Source organism: Podarcis vaucheri, assembly GCF_965113315.1.
Source record: "Podarcis vaucheri genome assembly, chromosome: 13".
In the NCBI taxonomy this organism is placed as follows: domain Eukaryota; kingdom Metazoa; phylum Chordata; class Lepidosauria; order Squamata; family Lacertidae; genus Podarcis; species Podarcis vaucheri.
Window position 1 is genome coordinate 29,078,895 of NC_138751.1, and position 23,483 is coordinate 29,102,377.

Sequence of the window (23,483 nt, forward strand, 5' to 3'; positions counted from 1 at the left end):
TTGTATTTGGTTTTTATCATGTGTGACAGTTGCTCTGGATAGTGGTATATAATTCCATTATAAAAGGTAAAGGTAAAGAACCCCTGGCCGTGGCCCAGAGATGGAAATAAGATAAAGTTCCTACCAGAGAAGAATGACAGGTCAAATTGATGGATTATGCTGAAATGGCTAAAATGACCGGAAGAATCGGAAATCAGGAAGGCCAAAATTTTAATAAGGAATGGGGAAAAAATTATAATTTATCTTAAAAACCATGGTAAACAGTTAAAATCATTAATAAGATTGGAATAACACTTGTAGTTTTTTGACACAGTGGAGAGGTAAAAGATGTGGATTATTATAAAAGATGCAGGAGGAAATGATTAATAATAGGACCCACAAAGGGGAGGAGGGAAGTCCTGGAGATGCTTTGAAATCTTGTTTCTATGTTGTATGTTGAATATGTGACTGTAAAATTTTAATCTGTCAGGGATTCGAACCGCCAACCTTCTGGTTGGCAAGCCCAAGAGGCTCTGTGGTTTAGACCACAGCACCACCCGCTGTGGTACTGTGGTCTAAATTTATAAATTGATATTTATAAATTGATATAGTAAACATCTAGACGACTATTTGCTCCCCACACATGAAATGGAATGATCCAGAGAGTATTTTGTGATTTCTCTGGGGGACTGGTGGTGCGCAAACTCACTTTGCACAGGAATGCCCCTGTGCTGTATAGCCCGATAAAATCCTTAAACCAACCCTGCGTTTTGCTGTGCTCAAAGCTTATTGGGTTTCGATGGGTTCAAGCTGATGATGTTGTATGAGAAGTGACACTGTCTGTATGCTTGCCATGGACCCATGTATACCCTTCTACGTCTTCCTTTTTAATAGGTTCTTGCAAACATGCTAGAAGTCTCCTAGAATCCCTCTTCTTTGAAGACTGCGCCATCCGTAGAAAGGTGAGTACACAGCAGGGCAAGAGAATGCAAGGGCTGTTCCTTTGTTTCAGCACTTCCTGTCAAACAGAAGGGATGCCCTTTGATTTTAGATGCAGCCGAGCTGCAGGTTTCCTTCTGCCTTATACTTAGGCCTAGTAACCCTTCCATTCACTCCAACTGCACAAATGGCATGCTTGCACAAGCCGTTCCTGCCAGGGAGACCGATGACCCTTCCAGGTGTGTTTTTTTGGGGGCGCACAACTCCCATCAGCCCCAGCCAGTATGGCTGGTGGTAAGAGATAATGGGAGCCGGAGTCCAGTAATATATGGAGGGTCTCATGTTTCCTACCCTTGATTTACACAATCCACATAGTTATAGCTCAAGCAAACAAGGTGTCTCATCCTGGAAGTTCCCTGTCTGGTCCAAACTCAAAAGAGTGTGTGTTTTTGTGGGTGTAAAAAATGGGTTAAAGTATTTGAAATGGCTCAAGCATAGCATGCCACAATCCAGTGTGGGATTTCTCATTGGAAATAGGTGCTGGGACTCAAACCTAAGACTTCCCCCTGGAGATCATCCACTCTAGTCCTAGCTGTGTTGGGGGCAGACTGAGATCCCTCATGGGGGAATATATGTCCATTCCCTCCCACACACCTCCTTGGCACACATAAGGAATTTTGGCTGGGTTCAAAATGCATTTGATGGTGCCTGCAATTGACCGTGAAATCACAGCCACCTTCCTCTGACGCCCATCTAGGGTTCACATCGCATCTTAGAATTTGGTTCAATTCCTAGTATGCCATTGATGTCAATGGTAGGAGTGTGTTGTTTAATAACACAGTGGCCGGTTTTTGTATTCTTTGAGGTCCTGCTCTCCTTTCGATGATGGTTCAGAAGTGTAATTTGTTTGTGCTTGCTATGAGTGGTCAATCTCAGAATAGGTATCAGCTTGGGGCATTGTTTGGAAAACTCAAAGAGATATGTAAGCTCTAAAGTTCAGAGTGACTCGTAAATAAATGTATAGTGTATTGATCCCAGCAGTAAGTCTTGGCAGGGTTTGGTCATTCTGATGGTCCGACTCTGACCTGCTCTTATCCTGAGACTTCCAGGGCCTTTTGCAGAAATGTGGCCTTTTGCCTCCCCTCTTGCTGACTGCACACGCTTTATGCTACATCAGCTCAGATAGTCTCAAATACTGTACTTTCTGTGAGCACTGATAGATTTCTCTTGTTTGGGCTAGCTTGTAATGGCTAGACTGAGGCAGTCAGGCAGTGAGTAATTTTATCTCATTTCTAAATCTGTTCCTGCAAGTTTTCTAATGCAACACATATCCACAAAGATAGTACAGTGTTACCTTGGTTGTTGAACGGAATCCGTTCCGGATGTGCGTTCGACTTCCGAAAACGTTTGACAACCAAGGTGCGGCTTCCAATTGGCTGCAGGAGCTTCCTGCACTCAATCGGAAGCTGCGCTGGCCGTTTGGCTTCCAAAAAACGTTCGCAAACCAGAACACCTACTTCCGGGTTTGTGGCGCTCGGGAGCCGATTTGTCCGACAACTAAGCCGTTTGGGGACCAAGATACCACTGTATCTGTATTCTGCAACAGCAAAAAAGGTACAATGTGTTGGAAATTTCCATGGCCTTTTGAATAGGAACCAGTCTTTGAAAATCTGATTATTTTGAAGCGAAGCAATGCGTATGGCTATTATTATTTTTCTTGGCAAGGCCTTGCATGCATGGAACGGGCTGATGCAACAGCTGTAGTAGACTCCACCCTGTGACCTCTCAAGCCAATTGCTCAATCTCTCCCCTCTCCTGCCCCCGGGGCTCTGCTCACGGATCACAAGCAGGGTCTGCTTTATTTCTCTTGCTCCTGTTGGACCTGGACCCTGGCTGCCATAACTCAGGTGTTGCAAGGTGCTGACATGCAGCGTTGCTTGAAGTTATTGACGCCGTGGCATTATCAGTTTTTCTTTCCATTTTCTCCACCCTCCCTTTCCCCCCTTTCTTCCTCTCTTCTTTCCCCCCACCCCTTTCTTCTTTCTCTCAGCAAGTTTTTATGTGATTACAAGCACTGCATGGTAATTAGTGCTAAACTCATTTGCACAACTACAGTTAATTGGCTACAACAATTAATTAATGTGTTGGAAATTTGGCACCAGAATAAAAAAAAAGTTTTTTTTTCATCAAACAAAAGACAGAAGTTAAAGAAGAGAGATGGACAGACGGAAAGGCAAATTGAGTGTGCTTGGATGCCCCCCCCCCAACAAAAAACAAGCTTCTCACATTGTTGTTTCCAAACTACAGAGTCCTTCAAACTTTTATTTTGTATCCGTCACCTAAAATGTTTTAGTTGTCTATTTTCTCTTCCATACCTTATCTGTTTTCTCGCTCCTCCTTTTTTTTTATTCCTTCTTTTATTTTGTATTTCCTGTAAAAAAAATATATTGGGGGGGTAATTTTTATTTTTTAAATTTTTTTTTTACAACTTAAGCAAACTCATTTCGCTGATAAAATATAGCATGACTAATGACTGGAGCATGTAGAAATCATTGGGAGAATGTCCTTGGAAGACGAATGCATTTTCAGCAGAATAATTAACTTAATTAACAAATTCACATGCATATTCATCAGGCTATTAATGTCTTCTCAGCTCAGCTTGATGAACATTGCGGTAATAACAATCTCATTTGCATACTGCATTCTACTGCTATCCAAAAAAAAATAAATAAGCAACATACACAAACACACAGAAAGGAACAGGCTTTTCCCCCCTCCACCTTCTCCTCCCACCATCTTTCCCTTTGCAACATACACTGTATGTTTAGAATGAAGTTGGTCAATTTCAGCTTACTCCCTATGAGGCGGGAGCAGGCATAAGTAGTCAACTGTATCTCATGTATGTGAGGCATGTGTGTGTGTGTGTGTGTGTGTGAACTTCCCCTATGCCTGTCTCTCTCTATCTTCCCTATCTCTCCCTAGGGAATCCTTGGCACGGGTTCCAACTTTTTCTTCACTCCTTCCCCCTGCTGCCAAGCGGCGTCAACACAAAATTGCCATTTTCCCCAGCTCTCTACGGAGCAATCTTGAAAAGCAGTAAGGTGTGACGCCAAAGGACTGCCAACTCGGCAGCAGTGCCTGCGGAGAAACCGCAGAATGGAGGCAGAGAAATAGGGATGGCTGGTGGTGGGTGCTGGGTTTTTTCCTCTCTCCTCTATATCCTACACACACACACACACACACACACACACACACTACTGGCGCGTGGAGCACTTGGGAGGAGGGGTGGCGGTGGGGGGAGTTGAGAGTGAAAGAGAGGGGGGGAAATAACGTAGCAGCTGTCGGCCTAATTCCACTAACACTCTGCTTGTGGTCATATTAGAAAAACAGATTATACTCCTTTGTGGCACTCATTTATTCCTGACATACGTTAACATTCTATATCTTAATTCTGCCCGCCTTTCCTCCGACCAGTGGACTTTGGGCAGTTGTTTTTTTCCTCTGTCTCTCCCTTCCCACCCAGCTGGGTGTGTCGAACAAGCTGGGAAAGCGAAATGGAGCAGAGTGTCACACCGCTTTCCCCCTCTCAGCGTAATACCGGAGTCACTCGGTTAAAGTGATCGGTTCAGGACGGACAAAGGGGAAAGGGCGGTTTCGCATGAAACGGCGTTAACCGGTGGAACTCACATCCACAAGAGCTGCTGGAGGAAGGCCCCCAGCTTTGGTGGCTCTTTCAAAGGGCATGGAGGGTAGCTCTGTCAACGGCAATCAGCCACGATAGCTGAGTGGAGCCTCCATCGTTGGAGGGAGTCTACCTCTGTATACCAGTTGCTGAAGGGCAAATCAGTCAGTTGAAATAGCCCAGGCATAGGAAAACTCAGCCCTCCTGATGTTTTGGGACTACAACTCCCATGATCCCTAGCTAACAGGACCAGTGGTCAGGGATAATGGGAATTGTAGTCCCAAAACATTGGGAGGACCGAGTTTGCCTATGCCTGAAATAGCCAAAGCAAAATTCAAGTATTCTAAACATGCTCAGCATTATTTAATACACTGGACAGTGCGTTCCCATGCATGTTTACTCATAAGTAAGTCTCGCCAGTGTTCTTTTTCTAGAAAAAATGGTGTTATATATATATAATACCACAAACACCTCCCTCGTTCTCTTAGAATGGCAATGGTGCCCACCTGAGAGGTGCCGGAACTGAGATCTGGCTGAAAAAAATCCCTGAGTCTCACCATGTTCACTGGGGCTTACTCCAAAGTATGCATGCATAGGATCGTAGCCTAAGCAACGGGCTCTTCCCAGTGACCTGTTTTATTGAGCATTCATCCTGATGTGCTTCCACAAAGGTAAGAGCGTGTCTGGTCTTTATTTTGTTCCAGTTTGCTTACAAGGTACAGGAGAGGAAGGATGCTGTCTATATGCCCTGCAGTGTGGGCTTCCTGGAACTATCTGTCAGGCCACTGGTGGAAACAGGACACTAGACTGATCCCTCAGAATGCTTCTTACGTCCTGTGCGCTGGACGGTGCTACCTGTCATTGACCACCCAAAAGGTTGGTTTTTGTAACCCTATAAGGATGCAAGTTATTCACTGCACCTCCCTCTCAAGTTAGGGCCCCAAGGTGTGGTTTGAAGGCTCGAGATGCAGCAACCTTAAAGCTAAGCAGGTCCAGCTTGGGTCACTGTTTGGTTGGGAAGACCACCCAGGAATCCTGCATATGCCCCCTTGCGTGCCGTTACAAAAAAGAAGGCGTGTGCAATGAAGATGTGAATCAGAATGGATCCAGGCCAAAAGCTGAATTAGTGAAGACATCGCTATGCAAAAAAACTCAAAGGGGCTGGGGTGTGGGAGCAGCAAGATAGCCATTTGAGCAAAGGGATAAGGGAAGAACATTTACCACAGCCCTCTTGTTTCCATAGGCCCCAGCCCCATAGCGTTTCCACCTACTGTGTTCAAAAATCCAGCCTCTGAGCATTTGTACAATGCCTTTAACAGGAGGCAAAAGTGTGTGTGTGTGTGTGTTCCCCCCAAAGGAAGGAAGCTTCCTTTTTGAGGGCAAGCCCATTTTCTTAAAAGGATCGCTATAAGGACAAAGTGTCTTTGTCTTCTTCAGAGGTTCCCCTTCGAAAGGTAAGGCATTTTGTTTTCAAAGGAGCGTGTACAAAGTCGATGGCATCGCAATGATCGGTCCCCTTAATTCCTTCTGTTCTGGCAGCTGGCCCAGAGGATGAAATTCTGACCAAGCCAGTAAAACTGGGGCTGTTTGGCAGCCCTGCTGAGTGCATACCCCTACGTAAGGCAGATGAACTGTGCCGTTTGCTGTCCTGGGGTATCCAGCCCTGCCCTTGGCTTCCATCTCTTGCTTCTTCTTTTAAATTTTTTTTTTAACATGGCGCATAATTGGAGGCTGAGACACAGATGCACCAAGCGGCAAGGCACACTTGCCTTGCCCGTTCTTGCCCGTTTGGCATCTCCGTTGACGAGTCAGTTCTAAACGGATCGCCTCGGCCTTGATCTCCCGCCCTCCAGGTTCCCCCGCTGCAGTCTCTTCCTGCCTGCTCTATCCATCCCCTGGGGTGCGCCTTCATCTTTCCTCTCCCCCTCGCTTCCTAAAGCATCTGATGATGGTTCCTCTTGGCTCTGAACCAAGAGTCACTCCAAATTGAACCAGATGTTCCCTCAGCCTCCTTTACAGCAACTCCTGCTTCCCCATCAGTGCACACTGCCTCTCTCCTGCCCCCACCTCCACCCCTCCTGCCTTTTCTCATTCTGGTTGCAAAAGAAGGGGGAAGGGAGGAATTCGCAAACACACACAGAGAGGAGTCTGAGGGCGCATTGGAGTTATTTTGCATGGGTTTTGGTTTGAACTGTGGGCATGCAGCGTCTGTGGTAGAAATGTTCGACAAGATCACAGGCCGCTGACGCCTCTCTAACATTTCTTTGTGCTTCGTGGGGCCAAACTGGACACGATGGCTAGAAGACCCGTGTCTGATAAGAAGATCACTGTGTCCTCATCGGTGCCACTGTTCAGAGCACAAGAGAGAAGTTCCCTGCCCCTAGGAGCGTACAATCTAAAGTCTGGCACAGAGGAAAGGGGGCATGAGAACTTAAGAAGAACCTGATGGATCAATGGTCTATCTAGTCCAGCATCTTGTTCTCACAGTGGCTGATTAGATGCCGGTGGGGAAACCTTCAAGCAGGCCCTGCGCACAAGAGCTCTCTCCTTTCCTGTGTTTTCCAGCAACTGGCATTCAGACGCATTACTGCTTCTTGTAAAGTGGAAGCATAGCATAGCAATCATGGCTACTAGCTGTCTATTGCCCTGTCCTCTCTGAATTGTCTAAGGCAGCCTTTCTCAACCTTGGGTCCCCAGATGTTTTTGGCCTACAACTCCCATCATCCCTAGCTAGCAAGGCCAGAGTTCAGGGATGATGGGAGTTGTAGTCCAACAACATCTGGGGACCCAAGGTTGAGAAACACGCTTTTACTTGACCCAAATTTTGACCGTATTGTTTATCAATTAATTCCCCCGGAACCAAGAGCTTTTCTTGTCATTCCTTGGCTGCGCCTTGCCAAAACCCGGTCTTCCCCACTGAATCCAATCCCATCAGATGCATAGAAAATCTGAGGAGAGATTTTCTTTAACTGGGCATCATTCCCGCAGGTAAGATTGGATTTTCGCAACGAGCAGCCACTTTTCATACAGAAGGTCCCAGGTCCAGGGCAAGGGGAGATCCCTGTCTGAAACCCCGAAGAGACAGCAACGGAAAACTGAGATGGCATTAGTCTAGTTGAGAGATGACATGAGTTTCTAGGGTCTAAAGCCAGGTCTGCCTCAGGACTGTATAATAACATTTTGCAGTTTAAAAAAATGGATCCGGCCTCCCTGGTTGGGGCAGATCCACATTTGCATGCACAGATCTGCAGGCCGCGATCACATATCCCTTGACCTTCACTTATCCACCCAAATTGTAAGTAAATAAAATAGATTCTGAGAATCTTAAATGTCACTGTCATGTACAGATTTTCTGTCCCGAGGTTCCTGTCTTTCGTTGATTTTCACCATCCTGCCAGCTTTCTAAAAATGCCCAATGTATCTAAATTCTCCTTTCTAAAATATCAGGTCCCCTAATTTACTCAGCTTTGATGTCTCTCGCTGTCTCTTGAAGATGCCCATATATTTTGTCCCTCTTAAAACGTCTTTTATGCGAGCGTGCCAGCGCTTATCGACTTCTTCCCTATCCTCATTTAGATCATTAGCCCTAAGGGTTTCTTCAGACGCTGTGTTTTTAATGAGTTAACATAAACCATTTTACATGTACACATAAAAACATAACGTGTGGAAGATGCATGTTTTCCAACACATGTATGACACAGTGTATGAAGGGCTGGCCCAAGATCATTATTTTACTGTCTAGGACATGACGAGAGAGATAAAAGTGTCCGCTTCCAACCCCATTCCCCACATCTAAAGTACCCAAGGCTGGTCAATTTGTTCTGGCACCCAAAGCAGAAAACCCCACAAGCAGCTCCTCTTGGGAGTAAAAATACAACAATAGAATAAAATGCCAAATAATTGCCTTTTCTTGCCCCCCTCCCCAATCAGCTGCCTCAGAGAGCTGCCTCATTCTACCTAATGCAAAGGTGGGGGGAACATTTTTTCAGCCCAGGGCCCTGTTTCCTTCTGGGTAACTTTCCATGGGACACTTGCCAGTGGTGGGTGGGGCCAGAGGCGAAAGTGGGCAGGGCAGCAGGTGTGAATTTTACCTTTGTGAAATGGCGCCATCATCACACGTCTTTAGGTGCCAGGCAAAAGCATTTCTCTTTACCCCAGGCATTTGGCCATTAAATAATCTAGGACCTGCTAAAGCTTGGAAGGGGGAGGTCTTATTTTATTATTATGCTGCTTGTTGTTATGCTTTTTATTATGTTTATTCTGTTTTTATTATTGATGCTCTGTAAACTGTGTTCTTAATGTTGTACACTGCCCTGGGATCTTTTGATAAAGGGTGGCATATAAATTGTAATACTACTACTACTACTACTACTACTAATAATAATAATAATAATAATAATTCATTATTTATACCCCGCCCATCTGGCTGGGTTTCCCCAGCCACTCTGGGCGGCTTCCAACAAAAGATTAAAAATACATTAAGACATCATTCATTAAAAACTCTCCTATACAGGGCTGCCTTCAGATGTCTTCTAAAGGTTGTATAGTTACTTATTTCCTTGACATCTGATGGGAGGGTGTTCCACAGGGTGGGTGCCACCACTGAGAAGACCCTCTGCCTGGTTCCCTGTAACCTCACTTTTCACAGTGAGGGAACCGCCAGTAGACCCTTGGAGCTGGACCTCAGTGTCCGGGCTGAATGATGGGGGTGGAGACGCTCCTTCAGGTATACTGTAATAATAATTACTGTAATAATAATTACAACCAACTGGTTTTTGCACACACACACACACTCCTCATTCTTTTCTCATTTCCTCCATTCATTTATTGGGGTTCAAGGACACATCCCAGCCAGGGGAAAAGCACTTGAAGAGGGTGCGAAGCAGGATTGAGGAGCGGGTGTGGCTCAGGAGCTGGTGTGCCCATGGGTCAGTTTTCTGTGGCCTTTTTTTGATCTGCATGGTGCTTAAATCTGCTGTGCCAAAACACAATGCAAAAGCTACACTGTGAGAGAATCTGCCATGGCAAGATTTGCCAGCACCTGTTTAGGTTAGAATTCTGAGGGGGAGTAATTATATTAGCTATTTTATACATAAGCCACCTTGAGTCCCTGTCTAGGAAAAAGGTGGGGATATAAATCGCTGACACCTGTCTGTCTTGGGAGACAATGGAGGAGTGAAGTCAAACTGTTGCAGAGTTACAGTTACATACGCTTCAGGTTACATACGCTTCAGGTTACAGACTCCGCTAACCCAGAAATAGTGCTTCAGGTTAAGAACTTTGCTTCAGGATGAGAACAGAAATCGTGCTCCGGCGGCGCAGCAGCAGTGGGAGGCCCCATTAGCTAAAGTGGTGCTTCAGGTTAAGAACAGTTTCAGGTTAAGAACAGACCTCCAGAACGAATTAAGTACTGAACCTGAGGTACCATAATAATAATAATAATAATAATAATAATAATAATAATAATAATAATAATAATAATATTTGCAGAGACCAATATGGCACAGACATGTTTTGACTGTATCAGCTGAAAAGGGATATGAATTGTTGTTGTTACTATTACTATTATTTCTTTAAATGCTTGTTCACAGACTTTGGCTTTAAACTGATACGGTATAACTTTGCAAATTGTGTTGGGTGGTTTCGTTTCGTTTTTTGAAAGGAAAGGCATTCGATAAATATAGTTGGCAAACGAAATAATTAATAATCTCCTGCCTAAAACCCTTAGCTGGACCTCTCTGCAGCATCTCCTGCTGTCGGCAATTCCCCGGCCTATCACATCCATTGCCCCCACCCACCCCGCACGCTAACAGTGTCGAGTACCGGGTGGTTCGCAAATGCCCCAAACCCATTTGCTAGGCAGGCAAGCTGCCACGCGGCCAACACACCTAGCGCACAGCCGAGCAAGAAGGCCTGTTTCCTCCCAGATTCATTACATGCAGGTGTGATGCCGCTGCTATCTTCCAAATGTGCCTTATGGGCCCGCTGCACTCCGGCAACAGGGAAAAAACGAATTTGGGGCACGCTTTACATAATTACGTGGAAAGGCCCGGAAAGACCTCCGTGCCCAGCTTCGAGGCTGAAACTCGGTTCTGGGCAACTTTTCCAAACGCATTTCCCACCGGGGTCGCCAGCACTCTGCCTCCGCTGATTGTCCTGTGCCGAGACCTGTTGCTTAGCAACAACTGGTACATTCGTCCTTAATAAATTGCTGGCACGGCAATGGCCAAGACTGCAGGGAGGGGGCGAGAGGAGGATTTGATTTGGGTGCCATTTTTTTTTAAAGGAACACCATGTGGTTTGCAAAAAAAAAAAAAAGTGGGGGGGAGGTGCGGAGAAAAGAAAGGAAAATGCAATCTGTTGGCGCAGACTGGCTAGGCTGAGTCAGCCCACAGACTAGACAAGATCACCTTTCCATTAGCTACTTGAGAGCAACTGGGAACAGGATTTGTGCAGGCTTGTTCCAAATCTCTGCTTGCTTTTTCTTATGTGTGTGTGAAAGAGAGAGAGACAGACGGACAGATGGACTGAGGTGTGATGGGTTTATTCCAACATTATCATCCAACGGGTGGGGAACCAGCCACCCTCCAGGCATTCTTGGGCTACAACTCCTATCACACACACACACACCAACCATTGACCATACTGGTTGGGGCTGGTGGGGGTTGGGAGTTAAACAGCAATGTCCCAAGGGCCACCAGACCTGCCTTGGTTGTACAGGTGAGGGTCTGCAGCCTGCTTCCCCTGTGGGTCAGGAAAGTGCTGCTTGCCGCGCAATGAAGCCAACTTGTGCAGAAACCAACACTGGACACAGCAGCCACGCCCAGAAGTGGTTTTCATCGGCAAATGCGGTTACTACTGCTGCAAAAGTTCCATCCAGAGAGTATGATAGACTTCCTGTGTCAGCAATGGAGAATTGGGTGGTCCTTCTGTTAGATTCCAGTTCACCACAGCCAACGGTCAGGGAAGATGAGAATCACAACTCAACTTCAGGAGTGCCGTGGGTTCCTTTGCCTTGATGACCGTGAATGAAAGTCAAAGTACACCTTATCATCAACCTTATGATCAACTTCTTTCCTCTTGTTGCTTTTGTAAATTTCACCTGGTTAAACTGAGTACCTGAGCAGTGTAAAAAACCGAACAGCAGGCAATGGGATACCATGGCAGCAATGCAAGCTTCTCTAAGGCTCCAGTAGGTTAGAACAGTGTCCAGGTGCCTTATTCTTTCTGCTGCTAGCCCACAGGGTTCCACTAGCATTTGCTAACTAGCAAGACTATCAGGCCAACTTTGGGTCCTGTGTGTTTAAAACTAACTCTGGTTTGTTTCTTAGTTTTTGTGAAAAGTACCTTGAGTTCACATACATGCTACTGAACTGTGTTTCCCCCCTAAAGCAGAATGCTTCCGTTCTGTTCCTCTTGCACACAAAGGAGCTCAAGGGCTCAATGAAGTTTGTTCCCAGTCACCTAAACCAGGGGTGGAGGTTGCCAGGTATTGCACCTTTGACCACCAGCCATGTTGGTTGGGGCTGATGGACGTACAACATTTGGAAGGCGACAGGTTTCCCACCCTTAGGGGTAGCCCACGTGGTGCTCTCCAGATGTTTTGGATTACAACTCCCATCAGCACCAGTCAGTTTGGCCAATGGTCCGGGAAGATGGGATTTGTAGTCTAAAAGTCTGGAACATTTGATGTTTCCTAGTGCTGGCCTAAACCATGGTTTAGGTCAGTGTTTCCCAAACTTGGGTCTCCAGCTGTTTTTGGACTACAACTCCCATCATCCCTAGCTAGCAAGACCTGTGGTCAGGGCTGATGGGAATTGTAGTCCAAAAACAGCTGGAGGCCCAAGTTTGGGAAACACTGGTTTAGCTGATGATATGGGACTGATGTGATAGAAGACTTCCCTCATTGCTTTTGGTCCTATTTATTCTGAACAAATATTAGAAAAGAGCTGCTTTATCCGTATCCCAGGCAGAACGTTTCATTCATCCATAGGTTACAAAATGGACTTCTAAAGCATGGTGGTCAGGAAATCTCACTTCAGACTGGGTGGGCCCAAGACATGTTTTTGTTGTTGTTTATTTGTTATTGAATTTATATACTGCCCTATACCCAAATGTCTCAGGGTGGTTCACATAATTTGTTGCCTGAGATGAAGGACAAGATGGCACATGCACACCCACAATGAATAAAGGAGCTCTCTGGATGGGCAACTGAATTTTCCAAATCCTTAAATGCATCTGAAGGCAGCAGATTACCTTAGTGTGTGCAGGACAGGCTGTGTAGCAGTGCAGCCACAGTTCTGCCCTCCAACACTTGGCCACTGCTTCCTGCCCACCAGTTTCTGCTGCCAGAGGCAACTGCCTCTTTTCTGCCAAATGGTAGGGCCAGCCCTGACTTCAGATATCACATTGCAACATATTTTGCATCTGTTCTCTTCCGCAGTTCTGTAAAACAGATACAGGGGTCAGAAAGTGATGCTCAAACTCGAGAGTGATGCTTTGAATGTGTATAGCATCTTTCATTTGGATCTCTGTCTTCAGTGGAGCTGTGGCATTGCGACAACATATTTTGCATGCCCCTCTTTCAAAGCTGGCATTTAGGAGGTAGGTAAGCTGGTACTTGAAATTGAAACTATGTGCTGTTGGTTGCAGTGGCTCAAGGATACGTGAGAGGCACTCTGCCCATGTTCAGAAGCTCTCTCTTTGGATCACTGCAGCTGTATAGCATGTGGTGTTTGGCACTGAAAACAAATTTGGCTGTGGAGGCAGGCTAGTTTTGATCAAGCCCTGGAGAATCACCCCCACACCCCTCAACCATCATTTCCTCCAAACATGCCAACTCTGTCTTCACCGCCTTCTCACAGAACAGAGAAGCAGCCACCCTAAGGAGGCCAAAGTGTGGTAAATTCTTGCCACGTTCCTTGCCTGCTGGAGGAAAAAGGAGCTGTCGGATGAGCCGGGGGTTGGGGGGGGGGGAGAGAGAACAGGGAGAAAGATGCGATATTATTGTTAGCGTTTGACTGGGTCCCTTCTGCGCCTTGCCGTTCATTTAAAATTCCGATTTAAAAACCAAAAGAGGCTCTTTAAAAATTTCCACATTAGCATGCCGTTTGTATGTTAGGCCAAGATGCTTGGGGATGCTTTTTGGCAGAAGTCGCCCTCTGACAGCTTTTGCCAGCAATAAAACAACACATGAATAAAAGAAAGTCGGGAGCGCTTTTCAACAATTTCTTCCCAATATGCAGTGTGCAAGGCGGCGCAAGGTTTGAAGGGCATCAAGGCCTGGAACTCTGTCCATTGTCTGCATTTGCAAGGACAGGGGGTTCTCTTGCGCTGCTATGGAATGCATGATTTTTTTACAAAAATATTTTTTTTTTTTGCAAGGGTATCAAAGGCAGAATTTCTCCTCTCTCTCTCTCTCTCTCTCTCTCTCTCTCTCCCCCCCCCCCCATTTCCTCCCTTTCCTCTTTCCCCTTGGGGGAATCTCTTACTTCTTCATAAGGACAGATGTCTCTTTTGATGAGGACACGAGGATTTGGCTGCCTTCCTGGGCCAGCCCAACTTCATTAATGGGCTTTCGTGCAGCTCGGGAACAGGTGGGGTCGGAGAGCGAGCGTTCTCCGAAGGATGTCGCGCCACATAAAATACGACGGTGCTGGCGGGTGGGTGGGAAGAGGCTGGCAGACGGCAGGGCAGAAATGAGAGCTGGCGGGGGCTGTTTCTCGCACATACACCCATACGGCCATTTGCACAACCAGCACACACGGTTACACATCTTGCTTTGCAGCCGAGATATGGAGGATGCCTGAGCACGCCCAATTCCAGCCTATATATATATATATATATATATATATATATATATATATATATATATATCTAGTGCCAGGACTGTATGCATGCCCTGCAAACCCCTCTCCTTTCAAAATTCCGCACAAACAGAAACACTGAATTCTGCAACCTGCATAATCTCCAGGCATTTGTGTAACTTTGCATTCTTTTCCTCCTCCTGCTGCTGCCATGGAGGAGAAGGAGCAGGGAAGCAACCCCCTGCCAGTGGTAGCAGCAGGAGGAGGCTAAGGAAATAAATATGAATAAAATCATAGAATAGATCATAGACGTTGGAAGGGACCCCAAGGGTCATCTAGTCCAACCCCGTGCAATGCAGGAATCTTTTACCCAACATGGGGCTCAAACTCACGACCTTGAGATTCAGAGTCTCATGCTCTACCGACTGAGCTATCCCAGGACCATCAGAGATTTCGGTAGTGCATAATATTTTATTTTATTTCCCACTCTTCTCCATAAGTTCCTGGGTTATGTTACGACACCTAAAAAAGAGAGAGAAAGCAATTAAAACAGTTTAAAACAACTAATAACCACAGAAATAAGGTGGGTCCTAAAAACATACTTCTCGGGTATTGCACACCCTTCAACATTTCTCCTATGAAAATAGGGGCTTCCCCTTCCATGATGATAATTTTACTATTTATACACCACACATCTTACTGGGTTGCCCCAGCCACTCTGAGCGGCTTCCAACATATAAAAAAACATAATAAAACATGAAACATTAAAAAAACTTCCCTATACAGGATTGCCTTCAGATGGTTTGGGGATCGGATAACTTCATACCTTCCAACATTTCTTCAATGAAAATAGAGACATCCTAAGGAAAAACAGGACATTCCTGGATCAAATCAGAAACTGGGACTGCTTCGCTAAATCAGGGACATCCCTGGAAAATAGGGGCTCTTGGAGGGTCTGGTATTAAAGGCCAAAACAAAAGAGGTGTGTAGTCAACATTCACCCAGAACTGTATAGTGAAGCTGCCTTTTCTTGGGCTGCTGCCACCCCCTCTGAGCTTTGGAGGGTGGTGAAACAACCAAGAGGCCCCCCATCCAATTATCTTAGCACCCAAGATGGTCTTTTAGGGAACCACAGACCCATCTAGTCCAAACTCCTGCAATGCAGGAATATGCAGCTGTCTCATATGGGGATTTGAACCTGCAACCTTGGCATGATCAGCACTGTGCTGTAACCAACTGAGCTATCTAGGTGGTCTTTCAGGCTTGGGGGTGCCTAAGTCATTGAAGGCTTCAAACACTAGCATGAGTACCTTGAAACGGGGGTGGAAACGAACTGCCAACCGATGCAGCTGTTTTAAGAGACGGGTTGCGTGGGTTCTAAAGAGAACGCCGGCCAGTAGTAATCTGGCCACTCCTTTTCAGACCCGTTGCGGTTTCTGAGCCGTCTTCATGGCCAGCCCCACTCAAAGCTCATTGCAATAATTCAGTCTGGAAGCTGCTAAAGCATAGGGTACAGTGGCCAAATCATCTCGGTCCAAAAGGGGTTGTAGCTGGCGAACGAGCCGGGGCTGGGAAAAGGCACTCCTAGCTGTCTAGGCCACCTGAGCCTCCAGTGAAAAGTCTTGAATCCAGGAGCATCTCCCAAGCTGCAGACCTGCTCCTTCTGAAGAAGAGCAACCCCACCCAAAACATGCTGTCTCCCCACCTCCCAGAGTTGAGGACTCGGGACATGCAATACTTTTGTCTGCTCAGGGTTCCGCTGCAGTTCATTGGCCCACATCCAGCCTATCACCGCCTCTAAGCACCTCTTTGCATTGCAGTTAAAGAATTTAAAGTGGACTGGCGACGTGTTCTTTCAAAATCGTAGGAAAGGCTTCGGATGCCAGCAACACCGTTTTCTTCATTTGTGCGGGTATTTTATTTTCAGGATAAACAGGACTCCATTTTTGCATCTACACAGAGACGCCACTTTTAATTGTTCTCTGAGACATGGAGGGGAAGGAAAAGGGAAAACCAGGACATTCTGGGATCAAGAAACTGGGACAGCATCAGACTGACTGACTGAACCCAAAGGGTGCTCATCAATGGTTCCTCTTCCTCCTGGAGAAGAGTGACTAGTGGGGTGCCACAGGGTTCTGTCTTGGGCCCGGTCTTATTCAACATCTTTATCAACGACTTGGATGATGGTCTCAAGGGCATCCTGATCAAATTTGCAGATGACACCAAACTGGGAGGGGTGGCTAACACCCCAGAGGACAGGATCACACTTCAAAACGACCTTGACAGATTAGAGAACTGGGCAAAAACAAACAAGATGAATTTTAACAGGGAGAAATGTAAAGTATTGCACTTGGGCAAAAAAAATGAGAGGCACAAATACAAGATGGGTGACACCTGGCTTGAGAGCAGTACATGTGAAAAGGATCTAGGAGTCTTGGTTGACCACAAACTTGACCTGAGCCAACAGTGTGACACGGCAGCTAAAAAAGCCAATGCAATTCTGGGCTGCATCAATAGGAGTATAGCATCTAGATCAAGGGAAGTAATAGTGCCACTGTATTCTGCTCTGGTCAGACCTCACCTGGAGTACTGTGTCCAGTTCTGGGCACCACAATTCAAGAAGGACACTGACAAACTGGAATGTGTCCAGAGGAGGGCAACCAAAATGGTCAAAGGCCTGGAAACGATGCCTTATGAGGAACGGCTAAGGGAGCTGGGCATGTTTAGCCTGGAGAAGAGGAGGTTAAGGGGTGATATGATAGCCATGTTCAAATATATAAAAGGATGTCACATAGAGGAGGGAGAAAGGTTGTTTTCTGCTGCTCCAGAGAAGCGGACACGGAGCAATGGATCCAAACTACAAGAAAGAAGATTCCACCTAAACATTAGGAAGAACTTCCTGACAGTAAGAGCTGTTTGACAGTGGAATTTGCTGCCAAGGAGTGTGGTGGAGTCTCCTACTTTGGAGGTCTTTAAGCAGAGGCTTGACAACCATATGTCAGGAGTGCTCTGATGGTGTTTCCTGCTTGGCAGGGGGTTGGACTCGATGGCCCTTGTGGTCTCTTCCAACTTTATGATTCTATGATTCTATGATTCTATGTTCAGTTTTACCGTATATTTTATCTTATGCTGGTCTGCAGCTGAAATAAAGTTCGATACTGATACAGAGGGCATGCAACTGCTTCTACTAATTCAAATAGAATAGAGAGAGGGACATTGCTGGGTGCCATCTGCCTATTGCAGACACTTAGCTCCCAGTCTCTTGATGACATCTACCAGCGGCTTCAGATAGATATTAAATAACATGGAGGGCTAGTTGGAACCTGGCAGGGCGCCACAGGGCAACTAGTGACTCTCTGCTAGTTTGCCTCTTGGTGGGCAGCATTCCTCAATGGTGGTTGCTGCTCCATGGGATCTCGTAGGATAGAAGGAGAGGAGACCAGCAGTAGGTGGAGATGGAGCCAATGGAAGGCAGCGCCACACCTGATTGGTTGTAAGACAGAGGCAGGGGGGGGGCTGGCCGAGGTCGGTGCCCCATTTGCCCTAATGGACCAGCTTTTTCTGCCATTCCTCTCCACTGTGATTGTCAGTCTTGATAACAGCCTTATCAGTACAACACTCTCTGAGTGGCCCTAACTGGCCCATTCCACTCCTGGTTTCCAAAGCCGTGTATCGATATCTTTAAAGACTCCCGTGTACAACTGTGCCAGCTGAATTTCAGTGTCGCCAAGGTACAGTTGCCATGGCACAAATAAAGTTATTCATATTCCATCAGCCGCCTCCTTCTCAGGCGTGCTTTGGGCCCAGCATCTCTGAACCGTCTGGAAATGCTGGCACCGGTTCCAGTCCTCGGTGCTCCCACGGTGAGCCGGCACGCATGGCAGGCCGCAGTTTCATTAGGATGATTGATTCCTTCAGTAGCTCTCACACAGTGGGGCCTCAGCAGCTACCAATGGGGGGGTAGGGGGTAGGAGGGAAAGTGTGGAACAGCAGCTTCCACAAAATCTTCCTTGGCGCCTCTTTGTGGACATGGCTCTCCCGCAAGAGAGGAACATGGTTTGGTTTGGTTTGGTTTGGTTTGGTTTGGTTTGGTTTGGTTTGGTTTGGTTTGGCTAAAGAGGAGGCCAACATGGAAGCTAAAGACTCATGAGAATGGTCAAAGGTTTGGCCTCTCTCTTGTCTCAAGGTAAGTCTGGGACAAGTCAACTAAGGCCAAGAAGGACATCCCTTCTTGGAAGGGTGGAATGGAGCAGGGATGGGGAGCCTGTGAGCTTCCAGATGCTGCTGGCTGCAACTCCCATCATCCCTCACTGTTGGCCATGCCGGCTGAGTCTGAAGACCATCAGCATCAGGAGGTCCACCCATTCCCCACTCCTCAAATGGGGCAGCAGATAGGTAGAGCACATCAATGTTTCTCAGTCTTTCCACCTTCTGGGAACACGTTCCACATCACCATGTCTACTGAGGCACACCTGACTACCTGCCACAAAATGCTTGTGAACTGGAGAGATCCTAGGAGGACTTAGTTTTCTCCTACCTTCAATATACCATGTGTGTGACCTCGAAATACCCCAAACTCCCCTGAAGGCTGTCCTTGGAGAAGCCAAACTGGCTGCTTTCCCATCATTATTGATACTTTTCTTGAGGGACCTCTTGAGAAGTGTTTAGGGAACCTCCCAGCATCTTCCAGAACAGAGTTTGCAAGCAGTACAGTAAATGAATGCCCCCTAACTTCCTGCTGAAATCCTGTAACTTTTTATGCCACAAAAGTTCCAGGCAGTCCTCCAGATAGCAATAATTGCAGGATAAAGCAAAATACAGTGGTACCTTGGTTTACGAACTTAATCCATTCCAAAAGTCCGTTCTTAAACCAAAGCATTCTTAAACCAAGGCATGCTTTCCCTAGCAGTGGGGGACTCAATTTACAAATGGAACACACTCAACAGGAAGCGGAATATGTTCTGCTTCCAAGGCAAAGTTCACAAACCAAAACACCTACTTCCGGGTTTGCAGCATTCTTAATCCAAGTTGTTCATAAACTAAGCTGTTCTTAAACCAAGGTACCACTATAATGTGGGGTTGACGGGCCTCTATAAATCCACCACTAATGTATTCTACTGCATTAATGGCGTGCTGCAGAATAAACCCTGCAGACAACACCAGTCCAGAGAGGTTCACACACTACCTGCTGAAGATGTTGGATTCCAGGTGTCTGTGATTGGCAGGCTGTGTGATGCCTCTAGATTCACCAGGTGGGCCATATATGAACACTTAAACCACTTCTGTAATATACTAGGATATTTCTGTCATTGCCTGATCAACATATCTGTACCTTCCCAGATTGTTTCACTAGGGAACAAGATGGGAAATTCCCATCCCAGGTCCAGTTTTTGGGTACTGCTGCCTACAGCGTAGCTTTGACAATTTCATTCTTTAATAATAATAATAATAATAATAATAATAATAATAATGTGTGTGCAATAACAGCATTGATATTTTAAACAAATGAACAAGCACACCTGCAGCTGCCAGATTCCCTCCTTTTTCCCCCTTCTTGACATTTTTTTTAAAAAAGGTGCACCAAACCGCAGGTCCATTTTCTCTTTTTCACACACATTTGAAAAATCTTCAACATTACGTCAACGGCGAAGCATGCAGCTGGGGCTCAAGGCTGTCTGTCTCCCGTCCCCAGCTCAGCTCAGAGAGCCGTAGCTCGCCAGCGCGAAGGTTTCTCGCCCTGCCAAACTAAGTAATTAAAGCCTCTATCACAGTCTATAAAGATGTGCTCTTCTAGCAACAAGGAGAAGGGAGAGGCAACGTCGGAGGCAGTTGCAGGCTAGTTGTTTAGGGCTAGAGAACCAAGGATGGGGCAGGAAAGCCTCGCCAGGGGTGGTGCATCCCATTTCACCGCCTGAGGCAAAATGTGAAAGTGCTGCCCCACCCTCACCAAGCAGTGACAGCGAGATCTTTTGAGATTGGTGCAAGACCTCATGATATCTCGCCGCCGCCACTTCTCTGCTGGCAATGGTGGTGGCAGGGCTTCTACTGTCTGAAGCAGCTACCTCAGCCTGCCTCATGTTTGGGCCGGCCCTGAGCCTCCATTTTCAATATTAAAACAACGCATTTCATGAGCATACTGTTACACACCACCTTAGTCTACACATAGTAAGAGACCCTGAGGGTTTCAAGTTTCTTAAGGGTGCTGACTGAGAGTTGTTAGGAGCTGACTATTTCCCTCAGCGAGGTAGAATTCCCCGAGTGGTTGAACAATCAACCCCTCTTTACAGGGAACTCTGGAAATTGTATCTGTGTGGGGTGAACAGGGGCCTCCTCACAGCTCTCAGCACCCTTAACAAACTACAGCTCCCAGAATTCTTTGGGGGACGCCACAACTGTTTAAAGTGGCACTGTGGGGCTTTAAATTCATGGTATGAGCGTGGCCTTTGTTGCCGTTTTCTGCACATCCTGTGGTAGGGAGCATATCCAGAAGAAAACTTCGTGGGAAGTGCACTTAAAGGAGAAAGAGAATCACATAGGAAAGGATTTCAGACTGAACCATTTCAGGTGTGGGTGTTACATGTTTGAAAGCTCCCTCCCCCCGCTTGGGAAAAACCTTCCCTTCTGGTTTCCGTTTGGTATACATATGGATTTATGTCTGCGTGCACACACAGAGAAATCAGACATGGGATTTCCCCCTTCTTCAGCTTGCCCTGAGTTCTATACAGGTAAAAAGGTTTATCATCTCTGTGCAGTGTGCAGTCGTTGGATCTTAGTACAATGAGTGATCTGCGAAGCATTAATTCTCTGGGGCTGGAGACATTTGTTCCATGGAAGCTGACTTTTTAACACAGTAACTTTTAATTAATTTTGAAATGTGGGTATACCATGTCTCTGTAGATCTGACTTAAGTGAATTTAGAAATGAAACTGCTGCTGTCTCACGATCTCTCTTTCTCTGAAGCGTCCCTCTATGACATAAAATCCTGGCGTTTTTCAGCCATGCTGTGGGGAAGGGTAGTGGAAGTTCTTTTTTCTTTTTTTGAAAGAGCTTCATTGTGAAAGCAGCAGTACAGTGGTACCTCGGGTTACATACGCTTCAGGTTACATACGCTTCAGGTTACAGACTCCGCCAACCCAGAAATAGTGCTTCAGGTTAAGAACTTTGCTTCAGGATGAGAACAGAAATTGTGCTCCGGCGGCAAGGCAGCAGCAGGAGGCCCCATTAGCTAAAGTGGTGCTTCAGGTTAAGAACAGTTTCACGTTAAGTACAGACCTCCGGAACGAATTAAGTACTTAACCTGAGGTACCTCTGTATTTTAACAGGATGTTTTCCTTTTAAAAGTAAGAACGCCTTACAATCACATGCCGTGCTTTTTTCTGGGAGGACACAGGGGTACGCCTACCCCTAAACATTTTGTGAATCTAAGTTTGGCCTCATTGAGGGGCAGTATTTCAATATGAGTAGGAAAATGAGAGTACCCCTAAACATTTTTTTCTAAGAAAAAAAGCACTGATCATATGATATTTGCAATGATCGGCATAGCAGCTCCCTTATCTCTTTCCATAAGAATGCTAAATCCCTAGGGTCCCTTTTAAAACATCTTTGAATCCCCCTAGTGGCCAATGGACCCAAGTGCAGGCAAGTGTTTGCCCCACAGAACCCTCAAGCAAGATTCCAGGTGCCCTCTCTTCCCAGGCAACAGTCGCCAACCTTTTTTTGCAGGCCCTGCTCTGCAGTTCTCAACAGCACCCTGATGTGGTGCAGCAAATTAAAATTAAACTTTTCCTTTTCTTGTGCACGCAGCTAAACCTGCTTGTTGTGTTGGTGCATATCACACTGCCCTTAAAGATGCAATAGCCAGCCCAGAAAATCCCTTATTTCTATTAGATTGCAAGCCTGTGGGCAGGAACGGCCTGATATTTTAATATGTGTGCAGCACTTTTAAAAATGTTACTTGTTTTATTATTGGATGAAGAGAAAGAGGAGGGTGCCTTTAAAAGCAGTTTGACTTGCAGATATTAACGCAGGTGAGGATATTTTGTCTCCAAATTGCAAAGAACAACTGCTGGTTACTGTCGCTCCAATTATTGTTGAAAGGAACAGAAGCAGGCCTGCACATTTCTTTACGGTCAGCTGGCAACCCTGCCCCAGACTGATTTTAATGAAAACTAGTTTTCTCTCTCTCTGTGTGTGTTTTGAAATTTAAAAATACTGTTTTCTTATGCAAAAGATGTCAATATCTTTATTTGGTCTGGGAGCAGAGAATTTTTAATCTTGATTAAACACTTATGGCTTCTGGTCTTCAAAGTGCCTTGGGGTCCTGTTGTTTTTGCTGCTAACACGCTACTGCACTGAAAATGTGATTAGGGAACTCTAAATAGATTTTTTGGGTGTTGTTTTTTTTTAATTGCTTGATTTTGACTTCTAGTCATACAATAACCTTGACCATGCTTTAAGAGGAAAGTCCTGCCATAGTGGCTTATAAACACAGGGTTCATTCAGATGTGAGGGTTATAGAATCATAGAATTGTACAGTTGGAAGGGACCCTGAGGATTCTTTAGTCCAAAACACTGTAAGGCAGGAACATACAGCCGTCCGATACGGGGATCGAACCTGCAACCTTGGCGTTCTCCGCATCACATTCTAACCAACTGAGCTATCCAGGCTTCTTTGAAAATAGATCCCCAAGAAACCAGCAAAACTAACTTCTAAACGGCTGGGTTTAGAATCAAAGTTACAATATGTTGTCACTGTAATATGTTAGCAAGCCAAACTGCTCTGGGGTTCAGGTGTGTGTTAAGCTTTTCACTTTGCATGGCTTTGTTTAGTATCAGATTCATATATGGTTGTGCACACTCCTCGGGAGGGGGGCGTTAACAGGAGGGGGTGCCTTTTTCCCCACCCCACCCATGCGAAGGTGCTCACACCTTGGCCAGAGACAAATTAGAAATGGCTTAAGAACTCCAATCAGTGTGAAGCTAACTTGAGAAACAACACTTCAAACAGTAGTACAGTGGTACATCGGAAGTCGAACGGAATGCATTTTGGAAGTCCATTCGACTTCCAAAATGTTTGG

The 23,483-nt window shown here is 46.0% G+C and overlaps 1 long non-coding RNA gene across 2 annotated transcripts in view; it reads left to right on the top strand.

Moving 5' to 3' along the window:
* Positions 1–23,483, top strand: part of LOC309517866 — a 67,428-nt gene that overhangs the window by 27,005 nt on the left and 16,940 nt on the right. The window contains exon 3 of one of the 2 annotated variants that reach the window (XR_014213303.1): positions 874–941. This is a non-coding gene — a long non-coding RNA (uncharacterized lncRNA). Of the gene's footprint in view, positions 1–873; positions 2,300–23,483 lie in introns of those variants that run through there. The other variant, XR_014213304.1, reaches the window with a different exon arrangement.